The sequence below is a fragment of the Pinus tabuliformis genome, chromosome 1_2 (assembly GCF_031772625.1).
Source record: "Pinus tabuliformis cultivar Carrire ecotype Pingquan chromosome 1_2, CPIR1, whole genome shotgun sequence".
Classification (NCBI taxonomy): Eukaryota; Viridiplantae; Streptophyta; class Pinopsida; order Pinales; family Pinaceae; genus Pinus; species Pinus tabuliformis.
In genome coordinates this window covers 294124556-294141876 of record NC_142298.1, presented here as the reverse complement: position 1 = coordinate 294141876, position 17321 = coordinate 294124556, and the positions used below count along the sequence as shown (strand labels likewise).

General features: G+C 34.8%; 1 pseudogene; it reads right to left on the bottom strand.

Moving 5' to 3' along the window:
* Positions 1-5511: 5511 nt before the first annotated feature.
* On the bottom strand, positions 5512-6595 carry LOC149205500 (beta-amylase 1, chloroplastic pseudogene; annotated as a pseudogene).
* Between the last annotated feature and the right edge of the window lie 10726 nt (positions 6596-17321).

Below are 17321 nucleotides of genomic sequence, written 5' to 3'. Positions count from 1 at the left end.
TATACTGTGATAACAAGCTATCTGCCCAATCACCTATAATTGGTTTTTTTTTACAATTTATTATATATTTTTATTGATTTTTTAATTTTTTTACATGAAATAAAAGTATAAGAAATATGGGTGGATGGTAAACTAGGTAAACTGTCGGCTTATTACAGGGTTTCGCCCCAAAATGATCTTCCAACACATGATCAGTAACAACTAGCAGTAATATCAAAGTTTATATATATATATATTTATTGATTTATTAAATTTTTTACTTGAAATGAAAGTTGTGGGTGGATGGTAAACTAGATAAATGGTCGGCGTCCTCGCCCCAACTGAATTGTTGTTGAACATGTGATCAACAATAATTAGGGACAATACCAAAGAACTTCATTTCTAGCTCTAGCTCTAGGCCACTTGAACTAACCTTTGGGGATTATATATCATTAATGATATTTATAACAATATAATATATCATCTACTTAATTAATTTTTTATTTCTATAATTTCTTGTGGGAAAATCTACCATAACTCAATTTCCAAACTAGCAACCATAATGATATGTTGGGTGCTATACGTGAGTGCAAGTTGGTTTATCACCATTATTCAAGGAAAATCATGTCATCTATTACCAGCGAGTGGTCCATAAGGAGGCATGGTTTCAATCTTGTCAAATACTTTTGGGTCTCGGGCCATTAACCTATTTTATATATATATATATATATATATATATATATATATATATATATTATTTCGGTGGATGATAAATTAGGTAAAAACTAGGTGGTCCATAAGGAGGCAGGGTTTCAATCTTGTTAAATACTTTTAGGTGTTGTGCCGTTAAGCTATTATATATATATATATATATATATATATATATATATATTTATTGTTTTTTATTTTGGTGGATGATAAACTAGGTAAATCCTAGGTAAATGGTCGGCCCTTATTATGGTCCTCCACCCAAGAGGATCTTCCAACACGTGATCAGTAACAACTAGCAAAAATAACGAAGTTTATTTATATATCCTTATTGATTTTTTTATTTTTTATAACTTGGAATGAAACCTGAGGAAATGTGGGTGGATGGTAAACTAGGTAAATGGTCGGCCCATGGTCTTCACCCCAAATGGATTGTTGTTGAACATGTGATCAACAACAATTAGCAACAACATCAAGAACTTCATATCTAGCTCATATTTTTATTGTTTTTTATTTCGGTGGATGATAAACTAGGTAAATCTTTTATTGTTTTTTATTTCGGTGGATGATAAACTAGGTAAATCCTAGGTAAATGGTCGGCCCTTATTATGGTCCTCCACCCAAGAGGATCTTCCAACACTAACAACTAGCAAAAATACCGAAGTTTATTTATATATCCTTATTGATTTTTTTATTTTTTTAACTTGGAATGAAATCTGAGGAAATGCGGGTGGATGGTAAACTAGGTAAATGGTCGGCCCATGGTCTTCACCCCAAATGGATTGTTGTTGAACATGTGATCAACAACAATTAGCAACAACATCAAGAACTTCATATCTAGCTCATATTTTTATTGTTTTTTATTTCAGTGGATGATAAACTAGGTAAATCCTAGGTAAATGGTCGGCCCTTATTATGGTCCTCCACCCAAGAGGCTCTTCCAACACGTGATCAGTAACAACTAGCAAAAATACCGAAGTTTATTTATATATCCTTATTGAGAAACGCGGGTGGATGGTAAACTAGGTAAATGGTCCGTCCATGGTCTTCACCCCAAATGGATTGTTGTTGAACATGTGATCAACAACAATTAGCAACAACATCAAGAACTTCATATCTAGCTCTAGACCACTTGAACTAACCTTTGGGACTTAGATATCATTATTGATATTTATAATAATATAATATATCATTTATTTAATTAATTGTTATTTTTTATAATTTCTTGTGGAAAAATCTATCATAACTCAGTTTCCAATTCAACAATGAAAAGACTATAGTTGGGTTCCGTGAATGCAGGTTGGTTCATCACTATTTTTCAAAGAAAACCACCACTGACTAGTGGTCCATAAAGAGATAAGCTTTCACTCATGTCAAATACTTTTGGGTATTGGGTTGTTAACCTATTTTACTTTTGTTTAATTTAATTAATTCAAACGCATTTTAAAAATCTTGATAGTTTTTGGAAAGAGAAGAAGATACAATTTTCATTAATAACAAGTATTCCTTTTATTATTTCTCTATTTTATTTTATGTTTATTTTATTTTAAATAATTGGATTAATAAATTCTAAACTTCAAACATATTTTAAACTTCAAACACATTCTTTGTGTTATTTATTTGTTTATTTTATTTTAAATAATTGGATTAATAAATTTTGAGCTTCAAACATATTTTAAACTTCAAACATATTTTAAACTTCAAACACATTCTTTGGGCCGATTGGAAAGAGGAAAAGATACCATCTTTATTAGCAATACGTATTCCTTGTGGTATTAAGTCGTTTTATTTTATGTTTATTTATTTTAAATAGTTGGATTAATAAATTCTAAACTTCAAACACATTCTTTGGGGCCAGTTCCTCATTCCAAGGAACAACGTCATCATCGTTATTAGACGATGTTAAATTAATTTCATTCCAATTAAGTAGCTGCAAATTTATATTGTGATAACATGCATTCCGCTCAATCATTTGTAATAATTCTAATTGACAATTTATTTATATATTCCTATTGATTTTTTTATTGATTTTTTATTTGTTTACTTAAAATAAAAGTATAAGAAATGTGGGTGAATGGTATATTAGGTAAAGTGTGGGCTTTATTATGGGATTTTATCTTGAGGGGATCTTCCAACACGTTATTAGTATCAATTAGCAACAATATCAAAGTTTATTTATATATTCTCAATGATTTTTTTATTTTTTTTAACTTGAAATGAAAGCTCTCAAACTATGGATGGATAGTAAACTAGGTAAATGGTGAGCCCTGATTATGGTCCTCTCGCTCGAACCTCCTGATTATGGTCCTCTAGTCCCAACCTAATCGTTGTTGAACAAATGATCAACAACAATTAACAATAATATCAGGAACTTCATATCTAGCTCTAGACCACTTGAACTAACGTTTGGGACTTATATATCATTATTGATATTTATAATATTATAATATATCATTTATTTAGTTAATCATTAATTTTTATAATTTTTTATGGAAAAATCTATAATAACTCAGTTTCAAATTCAGCAACGAGAAGGCTATTATTGGCTGCTATCTGTTAATGCAGGTTGGCTCATCACCATTATTCAAGGAAAACCCTTACCTAAAGGCTAGTGGTCCATTAGGAGGCATGCTTTCACTCCTATCAAATACTTTTGGGTCTTGGGTTGTTAACCTATTTTACTTTTGTCTAATTTAATTAATTTAAATGCATTTTAACTAGCATTTGCACTAAATACTAGAAAGGAAACATCATAAATTGATAGCACGTACGGAAGAAGAGCATAGATGAAAATAAATGTGATATGTTAGGTGATCTAACTATAGCCAAATTTGAATGAAAAAAGAAATCTTAATGTTAAATGTAATACAATCAAACAATCTACTTAAACCAGTTATAATAACATGGGATATGATGCTAATATACAAGAGCTATGTTTTACATCATATCTATAGTGACTTCAAAGCCTCAAAATGTATTGAATTATGCTACAGGGAACGCTGGAAAACTGCTACAAAAGTTTATCATGCATCATAAATTGATTTCTAGACCTGGGTGCTCTTTTCACTATACATATTGAACTATTTGATATCCCATTTATACCTATATGTCAAAAATATAGACCAGGCCGACGCTTAAAATTATTTAAAATCATCAACATAAACAGGGTCAACTTGAAGTCCTTAAAATTCAAATTCTGCACCAGGATCCTCAAACATAGCCCTGTTCTCGTGTCATAACTGTTGGAGAGTTGATGAGTTTTCTTCCATAGATCTTGGAGTGACAAGGAAAAGGTAGGGCTTCTGGAATATTGCACATTTTGGCTATAACCAGGATGAAAGTCCTAAAACCTTTCTTGAGAGCATCACATCAAAATTCTGATTTGGGATAAGTGTTGCTACTACGTTACCTTTGTGGATAAATATGGGTATACAAGCTTGAAACCATCATTTTTAGGTAACATAGACAATTATCAAACCCTACGAATTTTTTTAAGAGGTAGTGCAGTACATGGGTCAGGCTTATAATTGTTTCAGTTATCCGTCTTGTTGCTATAGCATTATATTATATACTCATTGTATATCAAATCATTGTTTTTAACACCTGAAGGTATATGGTGTCCATAAGTTACATTCTTATCCATGCTCTTTGTCTAATGCTTCCCTTTGGGAGGCTTGTCCACATAAATTGCACTTTTCAGCTCATGCACTTCTCCCAATTCCAATTTATTGAGTAGCTTCAATCCCATGGGATTCTTCATATGTGTGCAACAACACTACGCACTCTTTCTCACTAGGTTTGCAAATGAAAGACCATTTCCAATCAGATATCTAGTTGTTATATCCTCTGGAGGAGCTATTAATCTTATTTAAAATCATCAACGTAAATAGGGCCGACTTGAAGTCCTTAAAATTCAAATTCTACGCCAGGATCCTCAAACATAGCCATGTTCTCATGTCGTACTTATTAGAGAGATGGCGAGTTTTATTCCATAGATCTTTGAGTGACAAGGAAAAAGGTAGGGCTTATGGAATACTGCACATTTTGGCTATAACCAAGATGAAATTCCTAAAACCTTCCTTGAGAGCATCACATCAAAATTATGATTTAGGATAAGTATTGCGATTGCATTACCTCTGTGGATAAATATGAGTATACGAGCTTGAAACCATCATGTTCAAGTAACATAAACAATCATCAAACCCAACGAATTTTTTGGAGAGGTAGTGCAGTAGATGGGCTAGGCTTATAATTGTTTCGGTTATTTTCCCTCTTAATATAGCTTTATATTCTTGCCAAGAAAATTCACAACACTGACGCTACCTTCAATTTATGTGTTTTCCAATGCTTAGGTTTTAGTGTTTTCCAATGTCAGGGTGTTGTGCTCTTTTTTTGAAGTTCTGGAGTTTGAAAAAATATGGGGAACTAATTAAATTCTTGTATTAAGCTTGAATAAAATCAATTCCATACATACTAAGTTATTAAATTAATCATATCGAATTGGTCTGCAATTGCAATGATATTGTTGAAACACGTCTTCAAATCAATGTATGTTAATGTGATAAAGGCTAATTATACTGAGTTGGAAGTCATGTTAATATAACAAACCCTAATGATACTGAGTTGGCGTACCCATTAAAATCTTGTATTCATGTTAATGTAACAAAAACTTTTATACTGAGTTGGCATATACATTACAAGCTTGTATTTGCACAAGATCACATGGAGGAGTAGGACAAGTGAAATAATACATTAGTTTAATTCTAGCAATAAATATGTTTTACATTCAGATTTTGCCTGCTTCAAAAAAGGTAAGCTTTAGGCTTAATTATGCAAGAGTACAATAGCCTCTTGGACCAATGGGATTGTAGCATAGACAAATGAGTTTGTATCTTTGTGTTCTTGCTCCCATGAATCTGAGGACCCTCTGTGTGCCATTTTTCTAACAAATGAGACAAATAGCCTCCAATTTTCAGGTTGGGACAAATGTTGGTTTGTTTTGAAATAAGTGAATGCACAAATGGGTTCCATTGTGGTGTTATGACCATATTCTGGCAGTCGGAGATTGGCATTCCTAACGATCTGATCGTATGCATCTTGATCAAATCTTGGAAGAGCATTCTCCCCAGCAAGAGGGGCCCCAACTTTCTGAGTTGCAAGGATGACTTGTTTGATCAGTTTCTCTGGGGAGCATTGTGCATCTCCTGGTTTTTCCCAATATTTCATTTCAAGGCAAGTAAAATTGAAAATCGCCCCATGTCTTGCAAACATGGAAGCTATTAGCTAATACCCATCTCTGAATCAGGTATTATAATATCTAACAGTGAGCTCAAGAGCATGGGATCTCGTTCCATAATGCCAATGTATTCCAGCCACTTTGTTAGAAATCTTGACACTGGTGCCATGAAAAATGGCTTCAACTGCTGTTAGGATTCTCTCTCCATGATTAAGAACCATACCAGAATACCACTCAAGGAAAATGTCACCATAAGGATTATTCTAGCCACCATATCTTCTCAAAACTGGTGTGTCCTTAGGCGAGTTGTTGTAATGTCATGCGTCACTTGGGCCCCCATTACCCCATTCCTTCTTGTTAGCAACTTCATGTACAACTTTAATATTAGAGACCATATACTGCAATACAAGGATATCCAAACTAGGTAATAAGGGAAATTAACCCCAACTACTTTAAAAACTTATATGGAAACTATACACATGTAGATATATAAAAAAGGTAAGATGCAACTATGCTCTGTAGAAAGTAATTTATAAAAATTGTATATACCTTATCATAACATTGAAATGCTCTAATCCCAGGGAATCTCCACATACCATTACTCTCAGGATAAGATGGACACCTCAACTCTCTTGTAAAACCCATTCCCACTTGAATTTCTTGTATTATCATGGACAAATCACACCCATGTTAGATGTATTTTTAGCATAGATTACAATCATGAGCTTACTTTGACATACAACCAAGAGAATTCTCACAGGTCAAAACAACTCCCATATAGATATATAAAAGCGTTTATGGCCAATTATATTTGAAGAATAATGCAACATAAAAAGAAAGCACTATGATAAAAAGATGGATTAATATAGATTAGGGAAATTGGACATAGTAAGACTGAATGGATATCTAAGACTTGTAGCATGCATGACAATCTAGGCTTATTCAAAAAAATTGGACACAGTTTAAAACATTTTTAGCTTAAGTGTACTACATTTATGTAAATGAAAATAAGACATGAACAAGGTAAAGAATGCAACAGATAGAGCATACAGTTTTCATATCACCAATGAAGGCTTTTACCCTGCAATACAAATACAAAACAATCTACATTGGTTTGTTCAAACTAAAGAAAAGTCTGGGTTTTGGCCTTTTCCAATGTCGGGATGTTGTGTTGTTTTTTTGAAGTTCTCAAGTTTGAACAAATATGGGGAACTAATTAAATTATTGTAGTACGATTGAATAAAATGAATTCCATATGTACTAAGTTATTAAATTAACCACAATGAATTGTTTTGCAATTGCAATGATATGAATTCTTCTGTAATTGCAATGATACTATTGAAACACGTCTTCAAATCACTGTATGTTAATGTGATACAGGCTAATTTGGCATAGCCATTAAAATCATGTATTCATGTTAATGTAACACAAACTAATTATACTAAGTTGGCATAGCCATTACAAGCTTGTATTTGCACAAGACCACATGGAGGAGCAGGACAGTTGAAATAACACATTAGTTTAATTCCAACAATAAATATGTTTTACATTTAGATTTTGCTTGCTTCAAAAAAGGTAAGCTTTAGGCTTAATTATGAAAGAGTGTAGTAGTCTCGTGGACCAATGGGACTGTAGCATAGACAAATGAGTTTGTATCTCTGTGTTCTTTCTCCCATGAATTTGAGGCCCCTCCTTATGCAATTTTTCAAACAAATGAGACAAATAACCTCCAATTTTCAGGTTAGAACAAATGTTGGTTCATTCTCAAATAAGTGAATGCACACATGGGTTCCATTGTGGTGTTATGACCATCTTTTGGAAATCAGAGATTGGAATTCCTAACGATCTAATCAAATGCATCTTGATCAAATCTTGGAAGAGCATTCTCCCTAGCAAGAGGGGCCACAACTTTTCGAGTTGCAAGAATGACTTGTTTGATCAGTTTCTTTGGGGAGCATTGTGCATCTCCTGGATGTTACCAATTCTTCATTTCAATGCAAGTAAAATTGAAAATCACCCCATGTCTCGCAAACATGGAATTTATTGGACGATACCCATCTCTGAATTAGGTATTATAATATCTAGCAGTGAGCTCAGGAGCATGGGATCGGATTCCATAATGTCAATGTATTCTAGCCACTTTTTCAGAAAGCTTGACACCAGTGCCATGAAAAAATGGCTTTAGTTGTTGTTAGGATTCCCTCTCGATGATCAAGAAGCATACCAGAATACCACTCAAGGAAAAACTCACCATCAGGAGTATTCCAGCCACCATCTCTTCTAAAAAATGGTGTGTCCTCATGCTAGTTGTTGTAGTGGCATGCGTCACTTGGGCCCCCATTACCCCATTCCTTCTTCCCAACAGCTTCAGCTACAACTTTAATATTAGAGACTATACACTACAATACAAGGATATCCAAACTAGTTAATAAGGGGCATTGACCCCAACAACTTTAGAAACTTATATAGTAGGTATACACATGTAGATATATAAAAAGGTAAGATGCATCTATGCTCTGTAGAAAGTAATTTAAAAAAATGTATATACCTTATCATAACACTAAAATTCTCCAATCCCGGGGAATCTCTACGTACCATTACTCTCAGGATAAGATTTATACCTCATCTCTCCTACGAGACCCATTCCCACTTGAATTTCTTGTATTATCATGGACAAATCACACCCATGTTAGACTAATTTTTACCATAGATTCAAATCATGAGCTTACTTCGACATACAACCAAGATAATTCTCACAGGTCAAAACCACTCCCAGATAGATATATAGAAGGGTTTAAGGCCAATGATATTTGAAGAAAAATAAAGTAGAAAAACAAAGCATTGTGATAAAAATATGGATTAATATAGATTAGGGAAATTGGACATATGAAGACTGAATGGATATCTAAGACTTGCATAATGCATGACAATCTAGACTTATTCACAAAAGTTGGACACAGATTAAAACATTTTTAGCTTAAGTGTACTACATTTATGTAAATGTAAATAGTACAAGGACAAGATAGAGAATGCAGCAGATAGAGAAAATAGTTTTGATATCAACACTGAAGGATTTTGCCCTGCAATACCAAAAAATCTACATTGGTTTGTTCAAACTGAAGAAACGCCTCATGATATTCTTAGAACTAGATATATAAAACAAACGAGGTCAAATAAAATTACTCCTTAGCCATTGGACCACAACTTGTATTAATACATAGAAAAATAAGCCTTGATCATTAAGGCTCGGGCCAAAATAGATTATAGTATATTTTTAGACAAAGGATATATCTTGTACAAAATTCATAAAGACAAGGTTGGTCAATTTAATTGTTCATAAGCCATCATATATAGGTACATGGAAAAGAAGCCCTTTGATAGGTTACATAGAAGTATTTGGGTCATGCAAACCCCATGGCAAGTTTCACACTATCCATATGCAAGCTATGTACTAGGGACAATGTATTCCAACCTCTATGGCAAAAGGATGCCAAAGGTAGAGTAAGAAAACTCTCATAAAAGTGAGGTTGGTGGCAAACATCTGTTGTAAAAAAGGAAGTGGTGGCAAAGAAATCAATATGGCAAATATGTGGTCAAAATGAGGTGCAACATGGAAGATATTGGAGGTATCTAAGAAATAAATTCAAATAGTGCACATTTTGGGCCAAGTGTATGCCCAAAAATTAAGGTTCTTATGGATTTGGATGAAATAAAATTACTAAGATAAACAATAAGATCTTTAGAGCTAGTAAAACAGGGATGCCTCAAACCTAACAAAGCCTTAAATCTTCAATACACAATTTTTCTCAATCACAGGGACCTTTTGGTTTGAGATAGGATGGCGATATTTGTGTGCACAAGAAAGGTTTGATCTTCCATCAGTTAGTGCCAGATACAAATATACAAATCCTTGATTATGAAAATCCTAGGTGGAGTTTGGCAAAATAAATACCAAGTACAAATCCTAGGAAAATTTGGCTGAATAGATACCCCACCTGCAACCTCTCGGTTGCAAGATATCTCCCAGTTGTAATGATCTGGATATTTCAATTTGAAATAGCATGGGGATCATTTGAAGAGATCTTTCCCAGTTGCGGGGATATGGATCTTTTGATTTCTGATAACGAATTGTTCTGCAATTACAATGATATTTTTGAAACATGTCTTCAAATCAATTTATGTTAATGTGATAAAAGCTAATTATATTGAGTTGTGTTAAAATTGGCAACCAGGGAAAAACTTCATGTGGGTCATCTTATTCATGGCTAATAATATTTTTATTAGATCCCTCTCGTCGAGAGGTGTAGGATTGATATAAAGATCATCCAATTCCGATAAGTATTCATGGAGATATGAATTTATTTTGATTATGGAATTATTATCAAGCCGACCTACAACTCATGTAGGCTCAGAAGCCCAACAGTCACATCTATTCACCCACCAACGTTGTGTATAAATATAAGAGGACTTTTCCTCATTTGGACTCACTCATCTCATCACATCTCTCTCTCTCTACTACGTAGATATGAGTCTCTTCTCTACTGCGCTGAAATGGGTCTCTCTCTCACACACATGTGAAGCCGGAAGCTGTTGAATTTGAAGCTGCAACTGCAGAAGTAAAGATTGACTTATGTGGCCTAGAATATCTCCTATTTGGAGCTGTGTTGTAGGTTCATCTGAACCTCCTTTGAAATCTGCAACTTTTGGTGGTGGAATGAAGTCAATCCGACGAACGATTTAAAAGATATCGACTACCCTAGTTTGAAGCCGGAAACTGCTGAAACTGAAGATGCAACTGCAGAAGTAAAGATTGACTTGTGTGGCCTAGAAGATCTCCTCTTTGGAACTGCACTGTAGGTTCATCTGAACCTCCTTTGAAAGCTGCAACTTTTTGTGGTGGAATGAAGTCAATCCGACGAACGGTTTGCAAGATATCGATTGCCCTAGTTTGAAGCCGGAAACTGCTGAAACTGAAGATGCAACTGCAGAAGTAAAGATTGACTTGCGTGGCCTAGAAGATCTCCTCTTTGGAACTGCACTGTAGGTTCATCTAAACCTCCTTTGAAAGCTGCAACTTTTTGTGGTGGAATGAAGTCAATCCGACGAACGGTTTGCAAGATATCGACTGCCCTAGTTTGAAGCTGGAAACTGCTGAAACTAAAGCTGCAACTGCAGAAGTAAATATTGACTTACGTGGCCTAGAAGATCTCCTCTTTGGAACTGTGCTGTAGGTTCATCTGAACCTCCTTTGAAAGCCACAACTTTTGGTGGTGGAATGAAGTCAATCCGATGAACGGTTTGCAAGATATCGACTGCCCTAGTTTGAAGCCGGAAACTGCTAAAATTGAAGCTACAACTGCAGAAGTAAAGATTGACTTGTGTGGCCTAGAAGATCTCCTCATCTGAACTGCGCTGTAGGTTCATCTGGACCTCCTCTGGAAGCGGAAACTTTTGGTGGTGGAATGAAGTCAATCCAACTGTCGGTTTGTGAGATATGGTCTGCCCTAGTTTGATAATGAAGCCGCTAATGCTGATGCTACTGATCTAGGGTTTGCTACTGCTGATATGAATCAGATTTATTGTACTATTTCTCTCCGTTGAATTATTGAAGATAAAAGAAGATTTGATCAAAGGGTTTCCCCACACATTGTGGGGTTTGTCCCTGGCTAGCCGCCACATCTTGTGTCTCTTGTCTTGACTTGTTTTCTGTCGATCGTTTAATGTTCTATCTGCACTTTACTTTATGTACATGTGATTGCTAATCGGTGGAATATAATAAGAAAAAGAAGTAAACTATTATAAGCATAGAACATACCATAACTTAACATGGTATTAGAGCTGAGGTGAAGACAAAGCCCTAGCAAGAGCAAGAGCAATCATTGAAGAGAAGATTGGCAAGGCTATCCTAAAAGAACTATGGGGTCCTCAACACTCTTTCATGCCGAAGACAAGCTTCGTGAGAAAGCTGACTATCACGGATGGAAGATGTCTATCGATCTAACCCTTGAGAATCAAGGAGTGTTGGAGGCAATATTATTGAGCCTCCATCAAATGCATCCACTGCTGCCTGGAACAAATGGAAAAATGGAGAAGTCAAAACAATAGAAGATCATCCGGGACTCTATCAACAAGCACTACAACAAAACCAGTGATTTGCGCCAGATTTAGCGCCAGATTTTAGTGCATTTTTTTTGTAATTGTGATGAGCAACCTGGCGCTAAATCTGGCTCTATTGTACAATTTTTAAAGCGTCCTTTTTTGCACCTGATTTTGCATCCTTTTTCACGCTAGATTTTGCATCATTTTTTACACCAAACTATGCATCATTTATTGCGTCAAATTTTGAACCAAGATTTGCATCTTATTTTATGACAGGTTTTGCTTCTAGTTTTGTGTCATTTTTTGCATCTATTTTTCATTCTCTTTTGCTTCCTATTCTGTGTCATTCTTTGCTTCCATTTTTGCACCATCATTTGCATCAAGTTTACACTGTATTTTGAATCCAATTTAACGTCTTTTTAAGCATCCATTTTGTGTCAGTTTTTGCATCTAATCTTACGCCAGGTTTTGTATCTAGTCTTACACTAGTTTTTGCTTCTATTTTTGCACCAGCTTTGGTGCCTATCTTTGCACCATGTGTTGAATTTGATTTAGCACCAAATTTTGCATCCATTTTTGTGCCCATTTTTGCATCTTTTTTTGGACCATTTTTTACATCCACATTTACGTTTGATTTGACTCCATTTTTCCCATCTCATTTTGCACCATATTTTGCGTCATTTGTTTCATCCAATTTTGCATCATTTTTAACACCATCTCTTGCATCTAATGTTACATCATTTTGAGCATCCAAATTTGCATTTATATTTGCATCTTATGTTGAGTCATGTGTTGTGTCCACCTTTGCATCTTATTTTGTGTCTAATGGTACATTCAATGTAGAGCCATTTTTTACGTCTAATTTTGTATTTGTTTTTGCACCAAGTTTTGCATCCAATTTTAAGCTATTTTATGCCCCTTTTTGCACCATTTTTTGTCTACTTGTGTCCAATGTTGCACCATTATTTACACAGACTTTTTCATCCAATTTTGCATTTTTTTGGTGTCTAGTTTTACATCGTTTTCACCATCCAAATTTGCATCTTTTTTTGCCTCATTTTGTGTCCACATTTGCATATAATTTTGTGTCTGAGTTCGAGCCTAAATTTGCATGTGATTAGGAATCATTTTTTACATCCAATATGGCATCCTTGGTTTCACCTTTTTTCAGCCCCATTTTGCATCTTGTTTTATGTCTTTTCTTACATCTTTTTTTTTTCCTTTTTTGCACCCAAGTTTGCATCCCAAATTTACACCATTATTTGCATCATCATTTGGCATATTAATTTGTAACGTTTTTTGCTTATTTTTAACGCTCAACTTTGCATCTTATTTTACATCTAGTTGTTGTCTTTTTTTGCATCTAATTTGGTGCCCATTTATGTGTCCTTGTTTTTGCCCAATTTGATATCCTTTTGTATGCCATGTTTTGTTCCCTTCTTTGTGTCAACTATTGCACAATTTTTCACTTCTAATTTAAAACACTTTGTATGTCAATTGTTTTCATTTTGTATTAATTCCTAGTTTAACATCCAATTTTACTTTCAATTTTGCATCCATGGTTACATCCGCATTTGACTTCTTATATAGAGTATATTTTTCTTTACATATATGACCCCCTTTATAGATTCATAGTGAAATATATGATAGTTTCTAAATATCATTAAAGCAGATATCACAATTCAAAATCATTTGTAAAGAAATTTAAGAGAAATTGACAACATCCATCCAAAAAAATAACAATGTGCCATTAACAATTTTCAAAACATGTATAAAATAGCAACATAATACTAATAAAATCAGTATTATTTTTAATCAAAACAACTAAAATTCAAATATGATTAACAAATCAAAATATTTCATGAATACCGTTATTCTACGATAAATTAACAACATACATAAATCAAACTCATCGTATGATTACAAAATCAAAATGTCTCATCTCCTCCTTCACCACCATCATCCTCATCCTCATCCTCATCATCTCCTGATATATGTTGAACATAATTTGGATCATCGTCTTGGCAATCATTACCTATAGCATTCTGACAAAAAAAATCAATATTACATGTTAGTATTAATTACATAACACAACGCATGTTTTTGTTATACAATGTTAACCATAAAATGAGGTAAGATATAATATCTAATAGTACTAAAAAATAAAATGAAAATATGGTTTAAAAGTATATTGGAAATCCAACTAAGATTACATACTATAGAGTCCATCCAAACAACAAATTCAACCCATCAACACAAATATAACTTGTTAAGTTGAATTTATGGAATTAATTAACACAAATATATTAAACTACATGCAAAAGTTTGGTACACTTGCCTACCAAACTACTACCCTAAATTTGCCTATCAAGAACCTATGCCTTTGAAGTTTGGTACACTTGGGTTCCTCCCAACACTGTTGTTTTTATCTTCTAATTTTTTTGCACTTGGAGTACTTCCAAGTCTTCCAACATCTTCTTCAAAGGAAAATCAATAGCAAAATGATTATGATAATAAAGGAAACAAACAACATTCTTAACACTAGATTTGGGCAATTTCAATTGCTTCATTGTCATCACATACTCTTCTTTTGCACCCTCCATCTGCATATAGGTATGGGCAAAGAATCTACCCGAAGTCTCAAAGACTCAATCTACTTTACTACCTCAGCGTACTTTTGTCAACCTGCTTAACTTGCCACCAAAGCTTGAAGCGCCCTTCTAACTCATGGTTAAGAGAGGTTGAAGTATTCAACTTTTGTGCAAAAATGTAGTCTTGATTGCTTGATTAAAAAAGGAACAAAGTTTTTGTTCCAACCTTTAAGTCACTCTTGTGGTTGATTTTGTCCCCAAACCTACTAATTTGCCTCAAGTTTGGTCAAACATAATGAACATTTGCACTGCTTTGATACGATTTGTCATGAACCTACAGTTTGCTAGAATTTTTCTACAAGAACCTAAGTTTCCCCAAGCCTGTTTTGACTCTTGAGGTTGTGTGACACTAGTTTTACTCAACCACAGTCGGTTGGCCAACATACACCTACAACAACCACACTACACACTTTAACTTGAGGTCTACTCATAACTCTACTGTAAGCTACAATGTGTAAAATGCAATTGAATCCAACTTAATCAAATTCATTAAACAATAGGCACATGTCCCACCACAACCTTTAAAACATCCCAACAATACTTAACACTTAACCAACAAAATACATTGCAAGGAACATAACATTCATTCAAGTAAACATATTATAACAACACACAAAGTAGAGGTAGCATCCAAGGCAAGTGCCTTATTGTTATCATATAAAAAATGTCACAGATATATAACAACATAATTGCAACTTTATTCTAGATATACAATGAGTCAAAGAAAGTATTGCCTTAACTACTACCCAATAGACTTTCACAATCCAAACCCTTTAAAAAATTGAAAGATTGCCTCTTGTAATTCTTGTCTTCTTTTTCTTCTCACTCAGTTAGTGCAGTTTCACCCTACCATGCCAACCTTGAACTTAGCACGATAATCGAGCTCATTTACACTCTTGGTGAATGATCAATGGATGATGCCTTAGCAACTTTGAGGTGTCCACTACTTATACAAGACTTGTCTCACACTTGCATCCTTCTTTGGCATATTACAAACCTCTCTATGCTTAAGTGGACTCAAGTGTCCACATCACCAACTTCTATGATCAATGATGCATTTAACCCCCTTCATTACTTGATTTCAAATTGTCCAACATCTAATGGTGTTGTGCTTAAGTCACAACACACCTAACAAGTGTGCCCAAGGCACCCAAGCACACATGGCAAGGGTGCACCCAGTAAGCATGTCTAACATATGTGTGCCTATTAGTCTCTACCCCTTCTTGTCCATCCACTATCTGACATCCAATGGTGTTGTGTAGAAGGTGCCCAAGCACAACCAACAAAGGTACACCCAACAGGTGTGTCCAGTTGATGTGTGCCTGACGAATGTGTAGCCAATGGTGCCTAAGGGTGCACCCAGTAAGCATGTCTAACATATGTGTGCCTATTAGTCTCTGCCCCTTCTTGTCCATCCACTATCTGACATCCAATGCTGCTGTGCTGAAGGTGCCCAAGCACAACCAACAAAGGTACACCCAACAAGTGTGTCCAGTTGATGTGTGCCTGACGAATGTGTGGCCAATGGTGCATTTTCCCACTTCATTCTTGTTCCATCAACTATCAAAAATCTTTATCACGTTGGGCCCGAGATGCCACACACCCAACAAATGTGCCCATCACACCCAAGTGTGCTTAGCAATGGTGCACATAAGAAGTTCATCTAGTGGATGTGTGCCAAATGAATGTGAACCCAACTAGTGCATTGTACAATTGTACTCTCGGATGCTTACGCCTTAGGGCACTTCTACCCATCCATTGCAACCCTAAAATAGCAAATCCCCAACTCTTGGAATCTACATGTATCCTAGGATCACAAGTCTATAAAATCTAATCAAGTTCTTTATGCCAATCTTGTTCATCATGCGTCATACTTGCAAATCACCAAGTTCCCTTCCGAGCTTCTCTTAGTAGGCCTAACTAATGGGAGCTACACAAATTTGCAACGTGCCAAGTTTGACAAAGGGCAATAGACATGTCCATGGTGCACCTTGCCATCAACAAGGTACCTATAAACTAACTATTTTTAGCTATCAACCTTTTGTCATGTCCATTTGTGCCAATCAATAACCACAAAGTTTATTGTCTTGTCTTAGTAGCTCAAGTGGTTGGGAGCATAGTTTGTTCTCCTATCCACCCAGGTTCAATTCCAAGGGGCATGTTTCGCCTGTTGTGATAAGGCTAGAAGGTTAGGCACCCTCACTACAAAGGACATCTCAACCCTTGCTAAGTCATAAATTATTGGTATATCCAGTTTTTGCATTGTTGGATATACCATTGGTGTTATAATGGCAGCCAGTAAGTCGAAGGTTGATATGTCATTACATTATGAAACTTTATCGTTTGGATTACAAGATAAAAGACGCTACTTATAATTAGTACATCCCACTCAAACTATATGTTATGAAATGCATGTGACGGCTCTACGCCCATCATATGCATGTGAATTCAATGAAGGTTTTGTGAGTTCTGTTTTGTTGTTTTTTTAAATGGAAATGCATTGCACAAATAGTTGTCAACAATAAACAACAAATTTGCATGATAATATAATGTGTTGGAAGCATTTAGGAAGTATGAAAGTATGCCTTTGATTAAGAAGTCAGAATTGGTACCTAGCATCATCTCCACACAAATATGTGAACATTGTT